The sequence below is a fragment of the Grammomys surdaster genome, unplaced genomic scaffold (assembly GCF_004785775.1).
Source record: "Grammomys surdaster isolate TR1022 unplaced genomic scaffold, NIH_TR_1.0 65, whole genome shotgun sequence".
Lineage (NCBI taxonomy): Eukaryota > Metazoa > Chordata > Mammalia > Rodentia > Muridae > Grammomys > Grammomys surdaster.
In genome coordinates this window covers 20,070,231-20,075,497 of record NW_021604567.1, presented here as the reverse complement: position 1 = coordinate 20,075,497, position 5,267 = coordinate 20,070,231, and the positions used below count along the sequence as shown (strand labels likewise).

The 5,267-nt window shown below is 43.7% G+C and overlaps 1 protein-coding gene across 2 annotated transcripts in view; it reads left to right on the top strand.

Annotated features, from left to right (window-relative positions):
- Window positions 1-455: 455 nt before the first annotated feature.
- The window catches only part of Ggact (gamma-glutamylamine cyclotransferase), a 36,217-nt gene continuing 31,405 nt past the window's right edge, over window positions 456-5,267 (top strand). The window contains exon 1 of one of the 2 annotated variants that reach the window (XM_028771885.1): window positions 456-520. The gene's annotated coding sequence lies outside the window, so the exon portion shown is untranslated. Of the gene's footprint in view, window positions 521-693; window positions 752-5,267 lie in introns of those variants that run through there. The other variant, XM_028771907.1, reaches the window with a different exon arrangement.

Sequence of the window (5,267 nt, the reverse complement as noted above, 5' to 3'; positions counted from 1 at the left end):
TTTAAATAGAAGAGTGAATAAGTAGGCAGAATTGCTACAATTACTTGTATCCAGTAGCCGTGTGTAGGAGCAGATGTGATGGTGCATGAATCTGTCCTTCCTCAGATCTGAGTTTAGCATCACCTCAGTGTTTAGGGGCTGTATCTCTATTTTTATGTTTATGTGTCTCTCTGAAGTAGTGAATCTTAGGTGTGTTTGGGTCCAATATGAAGTCAAGGCATGTGTAATGTAGAGCTGACCCTGGTTGTGCCTGTGTCTGGTGGGGAAGTGGTGGTGGGGAGCTTGCGTTTATTTCAGAGGAAGATGGTCACAGGATAGGTATTTGCGTGGTTCTGGCGCGTGGGAAGAAGTGTGAGCGCGGCCAGGTGTGCGTCGTGGTCCGGGCGCCGCAGGGGCAGGCGGAATCGCCTGTGGCCTGCAGGGGGCGCCGCCCGGGGCGGTTTGGTTGCGGCACCGGCCCAGCTGGGCATTTCCGCTCTGCGGCTGGGCACGCTCCTCGTAATCCCCCTGACCGGTGCAGGTGAGGCGCCAAGACGGGCTGGGACTAGGAGCCTGGGGCGGCTTAGGGACTTGGTTATCAGCCAGCGGCGTGTCGGCCGCTAGCGTCCCAGCGGATTCGGGGGTCTGCCGGGCGGAACTCGCGGGGCGGAGCGCGCATTTGACCCCGGAAAGCTGTCGGGACGGCCCATGCTGTGAACGTTAGCCAGAGTGGAGCAGATGCTCGCTCTCTTGGGACAGATGGCTCCAACAGGTAGCTTAAGATCCTAAGGGAATGAGACTGGCGGTTTTCAAAAGTAATGGTTTTTAATTTTAGGAGTTACTTATGTGTGAAGAGACCAAAACATGCAAAAGAATCCAAAACCAACTTCTGTGGGTCAGATTCTGATCTGGATTTCCTTTGGAGCCGTTAGTAAACACCTTGATCTTTGGCGATCCTTGCCTTTGATTCTATCCGTGGTTATTATTGCTGTTTGACTCTATAATTAGCGAGTTATAACGGCACAGCCTCACTCAAAACCCATCAGAGGTGTGCGTGTATTTTAACTTAGCTTAACTCCAAGCTCATTTGTTTATGTTAAAAGAATAAGGAAACACATTAGAGTAGGAGCCATTTTTTTTTAAGAGTGATAGGTTTAAGGTCCCAGGAAGAAATCATGAGTTAAAAAACAAAGGCTATCTTTGAATCAATTGGAATGATCTCAGGGAGGGAGGGTTAAGTCTTGAGCACATGTGTGCTTATTTTCCTCTAATTGACGACTTTCTCCTTGTCTGTTTCCTGTAACTGAAGTGCTAAGTGAGAAGCCCTCCAGTTTGGCCTCATTTTCCTGACTCTTCTCTGAGACGTCCCCGAGTACGCAGGCCAGACTTCACCAATAGAGGACATTTGTTTTTAAAAGCTAATTTGCAAAGTTAATTGGTGGATTTTTTTTTTGTGTGTGTGTGCTGAACTTTTTATTTAAACTAGTGAACTTTACAAACCATATCCTTAGCGTACAAAAAGCCCAAGATTGGATCTCCAACACTGGAAAACTAGCAAACCAAGTTGGGATTAGGACTGTAGCTCAGTCATAGAATTCAGCCTTCTGTGTAGTGAGCTGGAATCCTACTAATGTCTGTGGTGGTGGTCATTAGTGGATGGCAGTGTGGGTACAGAACCAAAATAAAAACACTGCAAAGGTTAACTTTTAAAAGTATAGGGTCAAGCCAGGTGTGGCTTATGTCTGTAATCCCAGCACTCAGAAGGCTGAAGCTGGCCATCTTGGGATATGCAAGATCTTATATCAAATTATACATATATATGTGTGTGTGTGTGTGTGTAATCTCAAAACAGAAAAGAGTTTTCTCTTTATCTAGTAAGAGCATTTGAGAGCCCCAGTTCTGTCAGTGCTTGAAAAGGAGTCATGAATGACTCTATTGGCTTTGGCCAGGGTCTTGTTAGGGAAGAGGACCCTCTGCCCTACAGACTAGTGCTGTCATGTTTGAAGAGGGATATGGCCCATGGAAAATTAGCAATAGGAGGACAATATCAAATGATCTTAGCAACCTTCTCTAGAAATTTTATTCAGAGAGTCCGAGTTAACGATAACCACCCAGCATCTTGACTCACAAATTTATCCTTCAGTCAAAGGCTTCCCTGTATTGTTGATGAAACTGCTCTGGGCTAGGCATCCTTCTCTGGGCTGCAGGCCCAGCACCTAGAACCAAGACCTATGTGGTCACTGGCTACTTTTCGAGGTATTGTCATGCTCCCTCAACTGAGTTCACAGAAAAGGCCAGTTGTTCAGTCTCTAGGTTTATATGGCATTATGAGTCAGTAGATATTATCACTAAAATAAGTACAAGGCCATATGCTATCAGAGTGAATGCTTCCAGTGGTGGATATAGCAAAGGTCATTTGGGGCCAAACCTTGAGTAGAAGGTGACCTTTTTATGGCGTAATGGGACAACGACATTGCTAGTTTCAGATACCACTAACAAAAGACAGGATGAGTAAAACTGTTCAGGGAGAACAAGGTTAGACAACAGGTGTGTTGAGACAGTAAAGGTGCAAGAAAACTGGGCCAAATTGGACCCAAGAAGGAAAGGTTTTCTAATGATAAGTTCTGTTTTTGGTTTCTTGTCAAGTTTCTGATTTTTCCTTTTTAGTTGGAAAATTTTTAACCAAACATGGAAGCACAGAAGTAGCCTAATGATGACTCTGTTCAGCCTGATATGCATTCACTACCCTGCTCCCGTGTCCATTTCAGTACAGCACCTGTCTCGCAGTTACAGAGTCCTGGATTTTACCCTCAACATTGCAAGGGGGGGAAAGTGATTAGTTTAAAGCAGTTTATTCTAGATTGTATAACATTTCTCCTCTAAATAGTTGAGTCTGTTCTTCTGGGACCACAGTGTCATCATCACCTCTTAGCAGATTACTTCAAAATACTCTTAACTCTTATGTGGGTTTGCATAAAATATTGTACAAATAAATGGTATCTGTGGATTGTCTCTTTCAGACTAAGGCAGGGATTTAGCAACCGTTCCAGCTGCATGAGACCTTGTCTGATAAAAACAAAAAGTTACAACTACAATGAAACTGTTTGTCAAGTAGATAACCAATGTATGGATTTCTTGTGTTGATGAGTAAATCAGAAAGGAATTAGCATTTACTAGACACAACTGTATGCCAAATGTAATTATATCTGAGATGCGTTCTGTTGCTTGGTTCATTTTATTCTGTGATTTACCCTTCTTTCAGACAGAGATGAACAGGATTTGTGGGCCAGAGTCTCACTCATTTTCTTCACATTAAAGTCATTATTTGCCTTGTCTTTCATTACTATAACTGACGTTCAGAAAAATGGAATGCCTGAACCATGGACAGACACTCAAACAGTTGGCTTTCCTTGACTGTGAAGTGCAATGCAGCTACTTCAAAGGTCTGTGTTCTTCTGTTTTCTTTAGTTATTATGAGGCAGGGTCTTTAACATGTTTTCTATGCTGGCCTGACTTAGGTTCTCAAGTGCTGTGACTTAGTCATGCCTTACCACACCAGGTGTGTGTGTTCTTGTGTCTACCCAACACTGGCTCCTGCTGCCAGAGTAACACTAAGCAGGTAAACTCAAGGACATTGGGACACTCCTGGGAAATTGCCTTCCCATAATAAATTACGAATAGAAGACCTTGTATTAAGTAGTGGCTCCTGTCACGTACCTTGCAGTGACACCAGTGATTCATCTGAGTTACACTACAAGGCTTGCTCAGAATATACCCACTCCCACAGGTGGTCTTTCTATGCAGACTCCTGTGCTTCCCTATATCACATTTTTTTTTCCTTCTTCCTGCGTGCCTGTTGGATAGAGCATAGAGTTAGAACCATTGCTGGACTTTGCTCTTTGTCTTTAATCAAACTGAAGCTGGGAGCTGCTCCCAGCTTCCACATAGGCAAAAGGGCAAACTTTTGGAGACTGAAAACTGTTGGAGTAGCCTTTAGGGAAGAGAGCCCAGGCAGTATTTCTCACATTTGGGACATTGAAATGAACAGAGAACCAATAGTATACCATTCAAGCAGCCATTTAGGCCTCTAAGAAGTTTGGATGCTCAGGGTGACATTCCTCCAGACTTAAAAACGTAGAGGTAGATGAGAACCTTGGCAGCTTCCAGAAATTTATCTAAGGTCTTCAGTACTACCTGAATGCAGAATGTTGGTTAGGAAAATGTAAAAAGTTGTAGTAGCAAAAATTGGCAGTTGCCACTGAGTATCCATTCTCTCCTGTTTAGCTCTTGGTCTTGTTTGATTCAGTGACCCATGTCACTGTGGGTAGCAAAGGGAAAGCAGAGATGTGTGGGGCTCCAAGGAGCTACCTAAGGGGCCTGATTCTGCTAGAAACACTTTTGCTTTTTCATTCCTACTCCTTTGAATGTAACAATATGGCAGGAATGTCGATAGCCATTTTCTCTCATGAGGGAACATTAAGGATGGAAGCTATGAGCTAGTGAGTGAGATACACGGAACCTGCTGTGCTGGATTGAAGGAATGACCACATGATCTCCCTCCCTCTTGCTCAAGAGCCCATGCAATGCCATTTTGCAGCCTGACCAATAAGGGGAGGCAATTGTATTCCTCTCCCCTGACTTTCATGGAGAATCCTCAAGGGATGTGCTCTGTTGTGGGCAGTCAGGATCTGTACTGGAGAGATGGAGGTGGCAGACAGTGGAAATTAGTACATCTGGAAGGATCAATCATACAAGTTTTAATCCAGCCAGGCTTGTCAATGTCAGAGAAGAGTTGTTAATAATAATAATAATAATAATCCATGAAGCTGTAATGATTCTTATAGTATGCATAGGTTGGAGAGTACTGATGTGAATTCCTGGTTTTCAATAAATATTGATGTAGAAGTAAATACACAAACATGAGCAGATAAGTGTAGATACAGATATGTACCTGTGGTGTTTTGAATGAGAATGGCTCCCATAGGCTCACATATATAAATATTTGATTCCTAGTTGGTGAACTATTTAGGAAAGATTAGGAGCTATTGTTGGAGGAAGTATGTCACTGGGAGGCAAGGGGCCTGAGATTTCAAAAGCCCACACCAGCCCCAGTGTCTGTCTGTCTGTCTGTCTGTCTGTCTGTCTGTCTCTCTCTCCCTCTGTGTGTGTGTGTGTGTGTGTATACAATGTCCATTCTCAGGGAGCAGAGAACCATACCTGTGAGCTTGCTAGTGCTCAGGTTACATTACCTATTTAATACAAACTAGTATACCGGACCAACACACACA